Genomic DNA, 16909 nt, shown 5'->3' with positions numbered 1-16909 from the left:
ATTGCTGCATTTTTCTCTCCTTCCATCCAAGACTGAACTGACGGTATCATATCTCAGCTCTGGGTTGCATTGTAAAAGAGTGTTTTTGTACAGACAAATGGTCGATTGCGTTTAGTCGTCTCGTGTTAACAAGTTGAATGTCTCCCGACTCTTCCCTGAGAAAACATCCTGATGAGCAAACAAGACAGCCTAAAATGTTTGGGGGGGTGGGGGGGTTGTTTTTTTTTTCTTGTAAAAATGCAGCTCACTGCAGCAAGAGCAGGTACAGAAGTTCTTCATGAAAGTAGATCATCAAAGCCAATGGCACAGGTCTGAGGCAGCTCCTGTTCTCTGCCAGGTGGATGAGAGGAAAAAAGCACACACTGTTAGAGGTCTGAATTATGTCAGCGCAACCAGAGTGAAAACTGCATGCTTCTGCCTAATCTGTGTATCTAGCATTTGTAATACTCTCTATGAATAATTTATGCATCTAAAAAAAGATTTTTTTTATCCCTTTGCCTTCAGGTACGGAAAAAAAAGTGGCATAGGTGGTATTAATGACAAGCTCTGGTCGTGTTCAGGTGGAGGTTCAGGATTTGGAAATGAAGTGATGTTTGCAGCTAAAGACCGAGCAGGAATCCATAGTGATGGATATTTGGAGATTTCTTTTTATTTAAATCATGCAGAAGCAAACACAGGATGTAATGTGGTTGAAATAGTTGCTGGTCTGTTACTGAATCTTTCCTGTCAATCTCATCAGTGCTTTTTAACCTGTTCTCATCCCTGGAAACGTATGTAACATTATCCTAAAACACCTATCCCATTCTTGCCCAAAGTGAATTCAAAGCTACTGTTTGGAGCACAGGCATGGTGTTAGGCTCTTTTAAAAGGATATAGGCGGAATTTTTCAGTGGCTCTCTAAGTGCTTCTGGCATTAATCTATAGGCGTTTGAACACATTGAATTATTTGTTTTATTTATAAGTTATTAGATACAAAAATAAGCCTGCAGATGACCTATAAGTGCCCATATTAGCTGGAAACAAAATGGGTCCTCATCATATAGTCTTACATGGTCCAAGTTCAAATTCAGTAACAATATCACTAAAGATGAACACTGAACACAAGTTTTTCTTAATGAGTTTTAGTCTAAGGTCACAAAATGCCATGTGCGTGAGAGTAACAGGAGCAAAAACTCATTGCAAGTGTGTGGAAAAACAGCCTAATCAACAAGCAAAACACGTCAAACCACATAATCTTGCATCATTTCCAAGTTTAGGGCTTTAAGAATTGACATCAACTTTATATTTCTGGATTTTAAATTTCATTGGCTACATGATGCGTCAATCATCCAGGGGTTAGCATGTAAGTGGCTCAGGAGAAAGGAGAAAGAAAAAAGAGTGGGTCACTCTACAAAATCGCTCATTTGGTCATTGTAGCCTCTCAAATAAGCTGTCAATCGAACAGCTGCCAACTCAGGATCTCCGGTGTAGAGGGACAATGGCATCTGCTGTGAAATGAGAGGTTAAAAAGTGTTAATAGACCACACATGATAAGAGGAGGTGAGGAGACATGAACTCAAAGTTAGGAAAAGACATTTTTGTACCTGTACCTCAGCCAACGGCCAAATAAAGCAGACTTTTCTCTTTCAAGTGCTATAAAGGCTGTCAGGTGTGCTGGAATCACCTCAAGACTTAAGAGCAAGCGTCTTAATAGATTTCTGAGCAGATTTGTCCTCTAACTCTTCCAAAATGTCAACTTGCAGAGTGATCTTTTAATTAACTTGACAGTGAAGCTTTTGGGTTTTGTATGAAGCCATTGGCATTTGAAATAAAATCTGGCATGAAACAAGGACACTGGCGTTGAAATCAAAACTTGAAATGAGAATTTTTTTTTTGGCATTAGCTTTGGAACCGAAAAAGTTATTTGGATTTTTTTTCCTCTCTGTTTAATAAATCTGTCTTTCTTACGATTTTCATTATTTAACTACATTTAATATGTCAGACTGAGAGTTTGTTTCCTTTTCCTGTTCAGATTTCTAATGTTGCCAGGTATGACCCTCTGAACAGACATGACAAGTAGGCAGTCAACTATGTCAATAATAATAAAGTGTGCTCGCAGACTTCAGGTGACACATTGTTGACTTTATAAACTCCACCTGCAACTCATGCAAGCAAATGGAACTGATGACTGAAAACACTCAAATAGTGTGTCAGTTTTATCACCTGCGATATAAAATTCAGGCTCTGCGGAGCTTAAAGGAATAGTCCACAATTTATTTAGCACTGCACTTTCACAAAGTTGGGGGACTTGATTATAGAGGAATGGTCAAAAATGAAGCAGCAGAGGCAGAAAGATCCTAAACTACTGTAGTTGATATGATGGGTCAAACTCTAAAAGCACTGGATCCTACATTTCCCACTATGCAACACCCCACACCCCAAGCCAGAGACAGTCCCTTTTAATTCAACCACTCCGAATGCGATATCAAAACATTCACACTATCCAGATTTTTTGCATTTCCAAATCAGACTGTACTCACTCATTAATACCAGCCATCTTTTTTCATGATCATCAGTGCATTATTATCTACGAAATTAACAAAAAAAGTTGAAAAAGAGTCTACATAATCTTGCAATATAAGAAAGAAAGTAAATTAAAGAATGAAAAAAATCCTGCATCCGTTCCTTTAATCAGAACTGCACCAATCCTGCTGATTAACCAGCCAACCAACAGACCTCGGTGGAGCTAATAAAAACAGCAGGATTAGACAAGATAAAACAAACATGAGAAACACTTCAAGTGGAAGCAATGATAAAAATATGTATCTTATGATTTCCCTTGAGGGTGTCAACGGATTTAGAGCCCCTAGCACCTTCCTGCAGACTGCGCCTTTCAGTCCTGACGTCATGAGCAATCAAGAGGTTTGAGTCGGGGGATCTAAGGGACCTGCAAGGCATTTATGATCTCTCAAACCACGTTCATGTTGAATCGAGGCTAATGGATAAAGACCTTTATTGAATACATTTGGGTGAATTTACAATGAATGACATGACGCATGTTTGCTTTTTCATGTACTATATGTGCAGTCAGATATGCGTATGGCTGCTTCCAGGAACATCCTGGCTTCCCACCTGTGTCTGATGTTTACTTAAATGCTATTTCGCAAGCGTGAGCTGATAATAAAAGTGACTCTGATATGACATGAATGTGGCACAAGTCAAGATAACTCCACATGTCCACACAGGGAGCAAATTGATCTTCATGAGTAAAGTCCTCTTTAAAGACGTGTTGTCGTCAGGATCTAATAGACATATAATTACTTGAGGCAAGATTGAACAACCAGTCAATGGATCAATGAAAAGCCTGGTTGTATTGACAGAGAGAGAGAAAGAGAAAGACACACACACACACACACACACACACACACACACACACACACCACCCTGTCCAAACCCAGTAGCGCAGTGTGGGGGAATATCTGCACCGAACTAGCCGAGAGCAGATCCCAAAAGTGTCTGGTCTAAAATTCCTTTTGTTGTCTTCAAGTGTATATATTTATAAATATTTTACACTTTTATTTCACACTGCCCTGGTTCTGAAGCAGGCTACGGCTAAAAATCTGCGAAACTGCAAATATCATGCAGCAGCTGTTGTGTGATCCATGACAAACTGGACAAGGCAAAAAAGAAACTGTGGCTGCTTCCTGTTAACGGAAACGGGAGAACACGAGAAAGGCATGATTAGGACGGCCAATTAGCGCCCGTGTAGCTGCCAATATGCCAGCTTTTTGTATGTATATTTCCTTTTTATCCAGCCAGGTATGTGTCAAATGTGACTGGGTTAGCTAATGATATGATGAGTGAGCTTCAGCACTCTGGATATGCATATTCATCCTGATGAAAGCTAATGTGACCAAATATATTCAACATTTGGTTTGGGTGTGAACAATCTCTGATCAGAGACGCTGCTGAGAGTTCACTGGTTTACACAGACGCAATCACAAACGCACATGCTCTGCCCACATGTCCATTGATACCGTCCATCCTGTGGTAGTGTCTGGCATCAAATGCTCTGCACTGCACCACTTGGTAGAAGAGGGTTTGAGGAGTAAGGGAAGAATAAAAAAGCCTTTGCATGATTCACTGTTGTTGTGCCTTCTCTTGCAGGTGTTTTCGACCGGGCTCTGTGCGCATTCAGCGTCTGAAGTTTTTTCGTTGCTCAAGGTCTCTGAGTTTCTTTCGAGGCCTTGTGGAGAAAAAAAGGTCCGCAGAGGAAGACGAGGAGAGAAAATGTAAGAATGTATTATAGCTTCTCCAGTGTTTTTTTTGTATTTTTCTCAATTTGAAGCTTAATTGGCGAAGTTTCAGGAGCAGGACCACACCTCAACAGCGCCAACTTCCGCATTTCTATAAATAACCACCTGACCCTCTCCTCTGCTTCGCTCTCGTATTCTGCGCCCCTCCCCCCCACCCCATTCATCTCTCCCTGTTTCTTCTTTCTCTCCTCTCCTTTGTAGATCCATGAGGGGGTCCGTCGCTGCCCGGGAGCGGCGGCGGATTCTCTACAAGAATCCCCACAACGCACTCGAAGAACTCAAAAGAACCAAGATCTTCGACACTTCGTTTTCCCTTGTGACTAATAAATCCTTAAACGCATCTCGTTGATGGTGTGGTCCTTGCTAGTGAAATTCTAATCAAAGGATCTCCAAAATGGCTATAATAATGAGTGAATGTTTGCGTTAAGTTTGTCGGTTGTGTCTGTGAAAAATCAAGCCTGTAGCAGGGTCTGCCATTTTGTGTATACATAAAAAAAAAAAAATCACTATTTTTAATCGCCATTTTTCTTGAGTAATGGACTGAAAGCCTCACATCCTGTGCAGAAAATATCTCGCAAGTGGATTTGCAGCCTTTCTCACACTTTTATTCTCTGAATTGAATCCGCTATCCTTGAGCTTGTGTACCATCAGTAGATAGCTGAATAGCGAGGCAATCTTCCTCCCTCTGCCTTGCTCTTCTCCATTGTTGCATTGCATTCAGAGGGAGGATGAAGAGCTGGGAGGTCACAGATGGAGAGAAGTGTTATGTTTGTTCCCGTATCTGCTCGCCGAGTGAATGTCTCCACAGATGGGATTATATTGAAAGGCAAACACAAATTTGCAGAGCAATGAAAGCGCTTTGGAGGAACAAGGCCACACCAGGCACATATCTAACTCTAGTTTTTTTCATCATCCATCTTGGTATCCGTGTGCCGGGGTAGGTTTAACATGCAGCGGCAAACAATCATGTCATACACACCACATACTGAATATGTTGTATGTATGCATTGATATAACATAGATTTCTTCAGCAGCCATTATTAATAATTTTCCAAACTGTTAAACCAGAAAAATGTGTATTAATGTTCGAGCCAGGCGATCTATCTGTATTGTTTTAGAGTTTAGATATCATGTACGTCAAAAGTGTTTTCCTTTCCTGGTTTTAAAGGCTTCATTACAGTAATGTGATGTCATTTCCTGAACTAACCGGACTGTACTACTTGTACTAATACTTGCCTTTACCCACTTAGTCATTTTATCCACATTGATGAAGATTATTCATTAAAAATACTGTTGTGTTAAAGGTGCACTATGTAGTTTTGGGGAAGAAAATTGTAATCAGAAGAAAAAGAACTTTACTGACTGTTTATTTGTGCCAAAACCAACTAAACAATTACAATAAACAAACTGCCTTTGTTTTCGTGACTGAATAAACAAATGGACCTTAAAGGACAACACAGTTTCATACTGTTTTACTTTGTTTATATGTGGTGGACCCTGCCACCTTTCCAGCTTCAAACAGTGTCCTGAGAGACCTTATTTTCTTCTGGGAACTGCTTATTTATTCAGCCATGGAAATTCTTTTCATTGTAAAGTTTATATTACGACCTCAAAATTTAGATTTTTGCATTTCCTCTCCAAAACTACATGGTGCCTCTTTAATATTTTGTGAAAGCATCAATAGTCATCAAACAGTATTGTCGTGTACTTGGTCAAAAATATTGTGCATTGCAATAAAGCCTTAAAAACTTGCAGTATTTTTTGAATACCTTTTTCCTCAGCCCTAATGCGCACAGAAAACTGTTGCAAATGTGTGTGTTCTCTCTCTCTGATGTAAAAAAAGAAAATACTCTTGATTACATCCCTTGAATCTCAAGATTTGTCCAGGCGCTGGCTCCACTCTGTTAGTTTGTTTGGATTGTGCTTCAGCCCGTGGTATTTTTGGGTGACAGGATAAAGTCCAGGTGAGTCATACTCATGGCACACTGACGACTCGCTCTTCCTATCCAGCTGAGTTGGTTATGTTAAATAAGGCAACGTTTGGCAGTCACTGTCTGTGAGAGAGCCAACCAGACTACTCTTAAACAACCAGCTGGAGATCATTACCTCCAGTCAGGAGGAAGACAGCGCCGACACGCATTCACTCATTACTGTTGCTCATGAACATTGTACAACTGCACAATTGGCTGCCATTTGACAAATCATGAATATTTGCAAGCATGAATATGTAAGCCCCTCACACTTTATCTTCCTAGTTAAGTTTACTGGCATAAGTCCGTTCTTACTTCCTGCACTGCGAGCTGTTTTCATCTCCCGATTTAGATTTTTTTTATTTTTTTTTTTGGTTTAGCTAACCAGGACAGCAGATATAAGCAATGCCATCAAAAAGCATCCAGTCAGTTCTTCAGAGCTGTTGGGCTCACATGTGTACAGGGACAGTGTTTTGCATGTTCACACTTCACCAGAACTCGTTCAAAGTTCAGCTCCCACAGAGTTCACAGTCCCCGGAAGTGAAATAGTAAATAAAGCAAATGCATCACAAGAACGATTTCAGTGAAATTATTACATGTACTTGTACTATGTCAAGAATTGTGTTATAATTCGACCTTCGTCGACTATGAAATATACTACTGTACTAAATATCTCTAAAAAGCTGCATGTTAGAGATGAAGCTACTTGTTTTGCCCAAAATGTACTAATGAAGCCGACTATGCCACTTATCCCTTTCAGCAGTTGTATAATCCAGCCTTGAACGTTGAAGTGTCAATTTTGAGACTTAAAAAAAAAAAAAAATCCATGATGATAAATCCAACACCAAAAGTCTTTTGTGATCAGTTATCAATTTTCTGCTTTGTTACAGTTATTGTTGATGTTAGCATGATTCTTATGATGATGACAAATTGTTTTGGGCTAACCTGGAATTTAGCATCGCCCTGGTTGCCCCGAAATAAAGCATATGGGATGACAGGTTAATGATACGCTCATGTCTGCGCTAATAGGCTTCACAACATCGCCTACCACTGAGCTGGTGTCTATCGCTATGCATTTTCTTCTCTGCTCTGACATGAAGCCGCTCAATAATTCATTATTTACATGCACGTGTAAATAGGGTTGGTAGAGGTGCTGACTCAGCAAAATGGATTCCTTCAGTCAAGGACTGCATCACTTCTGCCGTGCCATTTTATTTAATCACATGAGGTATTGAAGTCTCAGCTACCTGAGGCGTGACACTCAAATTAGTTAACAAACCATGTTTGCTTTCTTATCTTGAAGTGCCACAGGATCAATTTGATACTCCGAACTTCAAATGATGTTGTTATTTTTGACCCTCCCTGACAGCCAAAGGTTTCTTGCGGTAGCTAATTGATTACTGGCTGCAAAAACAGACTTCAGAAGGCTTATTTGGACACCCGTTTACTTTTTCGACGGACTGTTCTGACTTTAATGTTTGACATCTGCTTTGATAAGCTAGACATATTGTAAGTGTCTTGTTTATCCCGATTATCCTGGTGAAATAAGGTAAAATACATAATAAGTTAAAAACATATACAGATTAAATTCAATAACAACATTCAGAAAACCTTTGGAATTAGACTAAAGCCACTAAAAGTGACAGGTGGGATAAATATGTCACCAGTTCATCTCTAGACTGCGTTTCTAACTGAATGACATGAGCTCATTTAAAAAAAAAAAAAGAAGGAAAAATGAATGATAATCATCTTATCCACTCTGTTCTAAGAGATCTCAAACACCCAGAGGTTAATCACGAGCTGGTGCTTCTCGTTGACTAGCTCACATTTTACAGCAAGCACTCAAGTAAGTCATCCTTCATCAGCCTCAGTAACAATTTGCTCCGACAAGGCTTCTGGCTCCTTCAAATTGTAAAAATCACACTGCAACATTTGCTGAGACTGTGTCAAGTTTTTTTCCTTCACACTGGGCTCCAGCTTTGGAGGCAGCTCAACAGTATGTGATGGATTTCAGTGTCGGGTGTGAACTGCGAAGGATTTACAAAACATTCAGCCATTTCCTGTCAGTGTTATAGCATGTAGCTTCAGGCAAACTGGACACGAATCATACTTGTTACTGAGGCATTAAACATTTTCCAAAGCTAAGTTGAGGACACAATTGCAGGAAGGAGGCACTCTAATATACTAAAATGTAACAGTATGAAAGAACTACTATCTTAAAAACTGTGCAATATTTTCTCCGGTTATTTCTACTTCAACTAAGAATGCGAAAATCTCAATATTAAATTAATGATGATAACAATGAGTGTGAATTTTAATGCAAACTTTTTAGCAAACCAGAGCCTCCGGTGTTTTAACCTTCTGCCTTATTGAAACTGGATGGTGACAAATGATTGCTTCACAGCACATAATTAGGATGCTCATATGCGAGCCTGGGGTGACACAATCAAACTGATTAACAGACATCATGTCAAATTTAAGATTAATAACAGTTAAAGTAAGCAAGTAACTATATTTTTCGAAAGATCAGAGAAATCACAAAGCTCTTCCCAAATGCATGAAGACAACACGATAAAAGCAGAAAGTCTGAGCAAAATGCGTCGGCAGTGTTCATGAAGCTTAAGTCAAATCAGAGAGAGTTCCAGGAGCCACAACCTCAAAAGCACAGTCTCTTTTAGTTTTAAGGCTTTTAAGAACTACCAGCAAGCCCTGATCGGAGGACCTTGGAGACCTGTCAGTGACAACGGGCTGCAGTAGATCTGTGGTGTAACCCTGCACAGCACAGCAATCACAAGGACTTTAAACTGAATTCTGTATTTGATGGAGAGCCAATGGAAAGCAACCACAGTCGGCGTCATTGTGAGAACTGTTGGAGGAACTGCTCAAGAGATTTAGTGAGTTACTGTCTGAAAGGCAAAGGTCTATCTCCTGTTCCCGGAGCAACATAATTATTAGTGCAGCAGGACCTTGAGAAAGTGATGAAGTCCACAGTCTGAGCAAGCTTGTGTACGAGCTCTGCAGCACAGAACAGTACAGGACTCTCATCCAGAGATAACTGGGCTCATATCCTGAACAGAACATGTCATTATACCGTTCAGTGTTCTGTCCCTGTTTGACAGGGCTGGAAGTAACTAATTACACCCACTCAAAATAGGCTGATCAAGTAATTTCTTTGGGTACTTAAACTTCTACGATTATATTTCAAGTCTGTAATTTTACACGTACTTAGGTACACATTACACCATGTCATCTACTCAGTTACTTTTTTGGAAGCAAAGAAATGCCAAATGCAGTAGATGGCAGGCATGAAGATAGCTGGATAAAGTTTACTCAGGATTAAGGTAACACAAGGAACAGGCAAAGATGGGACCTTAATACAAACTAAACTAACAAGGGGATGAGATGCAGGTGTAGTGAGGTGGAGTAACACAGGTGAGGGAAAAAAATGAACCAAACCTCTGAGTTGCGTTTGAAAAGAAAATTTGTATTATATTTTTAACAATAGTTAATGTGAGAACAGATTGTTAGTACTCCTTTAGTACTTTTTTCCTACACTGGTCAGTGGCAATGATAGTCCTGAAGAAACATTAAAGATGATGTTCCAGGAATGATCACGATGATGTGAGATCTTGCCAATGGTAATTGTCTGGAAATATCAGTAGGCTTCAGAATGTGATAAATATGAATAAAGCCTTCAATAAATACAGTTGAGCTGACCAGACAGTGCTAGACAGACACTGAAAGCCAAATGCTGAAAATAGTCTTGTCTCAACCACGAATGAATTAATTTGTCTCAACATTCATTTGGCTCCACGATTCACATGCCCTTTAGCTCTGGCCTTGTTCAACACCGACTCATAAGAATAATAAATTATGGGTGTCTTTTCCCTTAAAACATGTTCCTCTGACTTCGATGCCTTTGACCACTTGGGACACCTCAAGGAAACCCTATGCAGACGTGCGGCTCAAGCATGGGCCCACCTCGGGGTGTTGCAAACCTCTGTTGCTGCCCTGAAAACGCCTAAATACTATTAGCGCGTGTTATTCTGTGACAAAGCGTCATCAAGCCGCCTGCGTTGAAACCTTCGTACGTTATTGTGTCTTGTGGATGACAGAAGCAGAAATCAATCACGTTGGCTGTCGTTCATGGGCTTCAACGTGTTTGTAGACAGAAAAAAAAAAAAGACGTGGATGAGAGAGATTTCTTTCTGTTATGCTGATCTGTATTTGTCTTCCAAAAGCCCTGTTGTGGCTTGTGAGCCTGTTGCTATGACAACCACCATTTGATACCAGTGGTGTGTAGGAAGGCAGAGAGATACGGTGGAAAATTAGCAAACTGCTTTATACATGTTTTATAATCTATTCATAATTTCCATGTATGCCTGTTTGTGTCAGGGGAATAAATAAAAATGAGTTTGGACGAGCGATACACACACTCTGGAAAAAAAAAGCATTCATTCAAGTATCCTGAGCAACACGCTGGGTCACATTCCCTCCCATGATTAATTCAAGGATTATTATACTGTATATGCCTCAAAGTGAATACTGTGAGTACATTTAATGCATATTTTTTCTTTCATTAACTCCCTAAATTGCATCTTTTGCTCATGTTCCTTATGTAAATCAGGTAATCAAAAACTCAAAACTCAGTCCCTGCAAGTCACATATATACAATAAATGTCTGCCTGTATCATCAATATTTGATCAAATATAAATTCGTAATGCTAGCCTATGTAAAAGGGGGCATTCAGATTTCGACTTGACACAGCAGTGGAGAGATCAAAGGTTGACGACGGTTCACGAGAAGGGTCATAGCTACGTCTGTGGTTTCAGTTATCAATAGAACACATCTGCTGATAAGTTAGAACTTGTAAAAACTATACTGAATGTCATTTATATGCTAACTAAATCATCATCTTTCCAGCAATAAAAAACATTACCATATTTACATAAATACAATCTGCCAAAGCTGTTTTAAATAACTGTGGATATAACACACTGTATGAAGTGCAATAGTTGTGTATCAGTGGAAGCCTGCAGCAATTAGGAAAAAAAGTCTCACTGTTTATGAAAGTGGTTAAGTGCCGGTGCAGACCCAAAGGCAGCCCTCATAAACTCTGAATTAGCACAAGAGAACTTGGAGATAAATTGCCTTTCTACATGAGCAGGGAGACTACAGTAATTACAAGGATATCAAACCTTTACAGGATGTTAATTTATTTGTTGTTGCTGCTTTGTCCCAAGAGCGTGAACCAATATAAAAATGTACAAAAGTGCTAGAATCGAACATTTCTCACAGTGGAAGACTTAAAGAATTAAAAGTTGGTCACTCGGTTACATAAGCTATTTTACAGCTTTGCTCACCTCTTTTCAGTGATCTTCATTATGAACTGACTTGTTCGTTCGGACTGTTTCGACAAAGAAATCGCAGATGCACCACCAGTTACGAGCTGATCACCATTATGGACATCCGGCCTTGCTGTGTTGTGGTAGCTATGGTAACCTCAAAGAGCACCAAATGTTCTACTTGAAGTGTGAGGGTATCATCTGTGTCACTGTACGGAGGCAAAAAACAGTCGAAATCAACACGAGTTCTCCAGCTGTCGGGATGATTTACTCTTAAAGAGTCGATCCACCCAAGTTCCAAACATACATGTTCTTGCATTTACCCTCAGAAATATGGATATAATTCTGATTTGAGTCGCTCTCCCACCATCCCAATAATGGCGGTGAATAAAATGCTATTTTGGTGCTCACAGCGTTTGAATAGTTATCACTCTGGATTATCAACAGAACACACTGTCATCAGTTTTCACTTTGACTATTTGTGTCCATATCAAGGATTTGAATTACACAGAATAACAAGGCCTATTTTTTTTCTGTAAACACAGTTTGGTATTGATTTTTTCCATCCTAAATGTTCAGTTGCTTTAAGCAGCACAAGCATTCACTTCCATCATTGTAGATAGATGAAACCTCCATGGTACTGTTCAAGAGTTAAAATGTTATCGTTCTAATTAAGAGTGAACTGACCCCATAACATGAAATATGTATTTTCTTTACAATTTAAAATACAAACAAATGTATGCATCCTGCCTAAGAGGTTACTGACACAAAATAAAATAAAGTTGCTTGACTTTTTGTCCTTCTTAAAGGAGAAGTTCAACCTGAAATGAAAAAAGTTTCATAGTCCTAAAAATGCTTAAGAAACTTCACAGCAGTGAAGCAGCACCAACAATTTTTTAAATGTTGACAAAAATAACAACACACACACACACACACACAGACACACACACAGACACACACACACAAAACAAAAAAAAACCCATAAAATTACACCTACAGCTCCTCTGACCTATTGCAAATGTCTGGAAGCCCCAAGATCCCAAATTGATTTGAAAAGGCGTTAATTAAATCCTTGACAGATGATCAAGCTCGTGCACCCACCTCAGATGGGGTGTGCACTAACACTTTCAGTTTAGGAGCTACAGTAAATTATCCAGCTCAAAAAGGGTATACGTAACATCTCCTCATATCAATTAGGGATCTCGGGGCTTCCGGAGACTTGGATTACACCGGACGAGCTGCCTCTACCTCACTTGTTTAAGGGAGTGCTGCAACACCGTTCTGCTGTGAAAAGGCTGCACTAAGTCATGATTTAATTCATCAACAAAAAAAGATACATTTCTCTCAGCTCTCAGTAGAAAAATCCTTTTTTTTTTAGATCTTCTATTTCTTTTATAGCTAAAAACTGTCTTTGACTTTACGCATTCACTTACACTTCTTCCTCCTGCTGCCTTGATATATTACCTGCAGGGTTCTTCAAAACAGTTTCAGACAGCATGACTCCAGATCTGCTACAGATTGTCAACATGTCTCTTCTCTCAGGTGTCTTCCTACAAGTCATGAAAACTGCAGTTAATAAACCACTCGTGAAGAACAAGCTAGACACATTGGTAATGAATTATAGGCCCGTATCAAACCTCCCTATTTTAAGTTAAATCAGTGAAATTGCTGATTTTTCAATAGCTGAACAATAATCTAATAACAAATGGCAGTTTTGATGTCTTCCAATCAGGATTTTGACCACATCACAGACAGAGGCAAAGTTTCAGCCTTAGTTTTGCCGGATCTCAGTGGATCTCAAGCAGGTCAAAACTAAACATGGAGTAGCACCCTTCAGTTATTATGCGCCACACATCTGCAGTGAATCCAAAGGGTGTGTCGAGGTGGAATTGTCAGAAAAGTAAAACTTCGTAGGATACCACCAGAAATGAGGTGGATTCGGTGAATGTGGATATTCCTCAAATGACATTTGTGCTGTTGCTCCTCCACAAATCTAAGTCAGTTTTTTTTTTCAATGGGTTAATATTTCCAGTTATTATTAGCATTATAACTAATTACCAATGAGGACAGGTAAACTCTTTAGTTACTTTTAAGACCTGTATTTGTGGCATTGATGCACGCTGTGTTTTTATTTGAATGGGCTATCAGTCCCTATTTCTGACAGTGAAGAGACATGTTGACAGTCTTTAGCAGATCTGGAGTCACGCAGTCTAAAACTTTTTTTTTAAGAACCCTGTTGGTAATATATCAAGGCAGCAGGATTTCATCAGGATTTCAAACGTTAAAGTGTAAGTGAATGCGTAAAGTCAAAGACAGTTTTACTTTTTAATGATTACAGTCTATACATTTACACCAGTGCCCATAAGCAACACAACCAGTTTGATTGCATTGTTTGAGACTGTAATGTCTTAACTGGCCGTACGTGCAGTGTGTTGCTGCAGGACAAAGTGCATCGTGATATTATATCGTGATTTACTTTGTCACATAATGGAAAGTGTTTTCTGAGGAAACCTTTTGAATGTCTTCAGAAACTGCTGTAATGTAGCTGTCAAGGTCTCCAGTGATGCTTGTGAGAAGCACGCCTTCAGCCCTTCAAAGGTTTCCATCACAGACCCCATGACTATTGGTTTTGGTTTCTATGACAACTAAGTTGAACTATAAGTTGACTCATCTTTTACAAGCTTGAGTACAGGATACGTGGAGAAAAAAATACTTTGGTCAGGTAATCATCAGAGCCAAGCCTGCACTGAAAAGGACTAAAGGCCAAAAAGGAAAGAAATCCTATCTTCTTATAAAAAATGAAAATAATCTGCAGTTGAATGACAATATTTGACTTATGACTTACTCTTTTTTTTTTCCAAGACACAATCACCTATTTCTATATTATTGCTAAAATACGGGTAAAAGTACCATGAAAAGGGATACCTTACAGTGTGTTTTAATACACAGTCCTAATTCTGCCTTTATGCTGGTGTAATACATTTTATTTTGTGTCTTTTATTATTCATCTTTCATTTCGACTACCTATCTTTTATTGTTTTCATTGTGTTCGTCTGTTGTTGGCTTTTTGTTTTTTTTTAGTGTGCATTTTTTACTTGAATTTACTTTTTTTTGAGGGACGCTATTTAGATTTGGAGAAGAAATAATCAACATTAATGAAGTAAATATACAAACTAAGATCTAGTTATCTTCGGAGGAAATGAATACTGCTTGAAGCTAGGAAGTTGGCAGGGTCTGGCAAATATATAGTATAAAGTAAATTAAAATATACTGTAAAACAGTCCTTTAAGATCAGTTTATTTGTTCAGTTATGAAAACCAACAGAGTCTGTTCATTTAGATTAAAGTCATTTCACTTTATTACTTCCCATTACTTCAGGATATATGCAAATAAAGACTAGAGAAAAGAAATCTCAATAAGATGACTTTTATTTAATCTCAGTGATGAGAGAATATTTTACAAGAAAACACACTTGTGTATTTAGGTTCACTCAAGATGACAATGATGTTGGGTGAGACTCATGAAGTCTTGTCAGAAGTGTGAAGTTACACACAAGTATATCATTCTTTATCTTAAAAGTGTAATCCTGTTAGTAATCCCCCCTTTTTTTACTGAATGTGACTGTAATCTATTTATATTTTTTCTGTAACTGTACTGAAATACAGTGACCTTTTTTGTATCCTTATTACATGTATTTCATTACTCCCAGTCCCCAAGTCTGTTTAGGCTTTTGTTGTATCTGCATGCTGACAAAAAAAATGAAGTAAAAAAAAATGGGGTATACACCTAGAAATAGAGCATGCAAGGTTATACAGGAGCGCTGTTTCTCACTTCGTCACCTCCTCATGATATAATTCACAGTGAAACAGCGACGACAATCAGATCTGAATGTGATTTAAACATAGCCCTGCATTCTCTATTTTAAAACTCCAACTCGACCATGAAGATACTGTGAGGGATTTCAGATACAGGCGAGAAGACAGACATGTTGAAACAGTGAAGCAGGGGAGTCACTTGAGTCCATTCATAGACTTACAAATGTTGGATTAACCAGATGCAGCCATGGTAACATAAGGATGAGCAGAGCACTGAGTAGTTCCAGAGAAGCACAGTGAGGTACTGCCTGCGAGCTCTGTGACGCAGATACCACTTCTGCGTATGCTTCTTCTGTATGACAGACAAAAAAAGCTTTCTTGTGAATAATTACAACTGATACAAATCACATTAGATGAATATACTGATTCAGTGATGAAGAGTCTTTATTTTTAGGAGATATTTTAACCACAATTGAAATACAAAAGGAAAAATATTAATAGCAATGGCTAATATCTATCGATGAATAAGGGATCCAGCATACTCATCGTCTGAACAGCTGTGCTGGCTGTAACAGGTTTCTCATTTATCAGTCAACTGCGGAGATTTTGAAGATTAAATTCAACATGAATTTAATGCGCGTTCAAATGACTGGGACAATTTAAAGTGAGTCCTTGGCACAGCCGCAAATACTGAGATAAACAGATTAACTGAATTAGAACAGTTTTAATAAATGCCAACAGACGTAGGTAGAAATAAGGCCGTGAGTAACCTGAGCCAAAGGTCAGAGAAAGACCTAGGGATATGTAGTTAGTCCACAAGACAACTAGATTCAATAAATCCCAAATGTATAAAATATTTATTCACAAGTACCCCTGGAGTCTCCGAGATTTGAAAATGATCCTCTAGGGTTCTTTAATGATCTTCGGTCTGAGATTCGTTATTGCAAAATGACTTTAATTCTTCTTTCAAATGGCACCAATAGCAGCAATACTCACGTCCCCTAAGAGGCTGTTACTGTGTACCAAAATCCTGGATGTCAATGCTAATTTAGCTGTACTGACAAACACATAGGCATAAGGTTATTAGAACATATAGATGTGGAGAATGATTCATGCACCGATGATGTGGTCTGCTGACGATGGAAAGTGCAGTCGAGTCTTAATGCTGTCATTTGTGACTTGTTCTAGACATATTTGTCTCTCAGGCACTCCAGGCTGTCTCCTATACTTTTTATCTAACCCCCCCACCCCCAAATCTAGGGTGTACCTGAGCTCTATTTTTGACACAAGCTCCCCACCTCCTCAATGCTTTTGGTGAATAAAATATTTTGTTGTTTGCCACTGCGGCAACGGGGTTATACTTATATCTACAAGTGTACTTTTTAAACAATTTCCAATTGCTCTTTCCCCCCTTAAAATTCTGGATTTTGTATCTTGGGTTGATGTCTTAAAGGCGCTTTGAGACTTTTTAAGACAGCTGACA

At 38.9% G+C, this 16909-nt stretch overlaps 1 long non-coding RNA gene across 1 annotated transcript in view; it reads right to left on the bottom strand.

Moving 5' to 3' along the window:
* Nucleotides 1–210: 210 nt before the first annotated feature.
* The window catches only part of LOC115583473 (uncharacterized), a 19635-nt gene continuing 2936 nt past the window's right edge, over nucleotides 211–16909 (bottom strand). Inside the window, exons 4-6 of the long non-coding RNA XR_003984369.1 lie at nucleotides 15648–15778; nucleotides 11630–11820; nucleotides 211–1487 (exon numbers count right to left, since the gene is read on the bottom strand). This is a non-coding gene — a long non-coding RNA (uncharacterized LOC115583473). The remainder of the gene's footprint in view (nucleotides 1488–11629; nucleotides 11821–15647; nucleotides 15779–16909) is intronic.

Source organism: Sparus aurata, chromosome 6 (assembly GCF_900880675.1).
Source record: "Sparus aurata chromosome 6, fSpaAur1.1, whole genome shotgun sequence".
Classification (NCBI taxonomy): Eukaryota; Metazoa; Chordata; class Actinopteri; order Spariformes; family Sparidae; genus Sparus; species Sparus aurata.
Note: the sequence above shows the minus strand (reverse complement) of the source record. Positions and strands in the feature narration are given on the sequence as shown.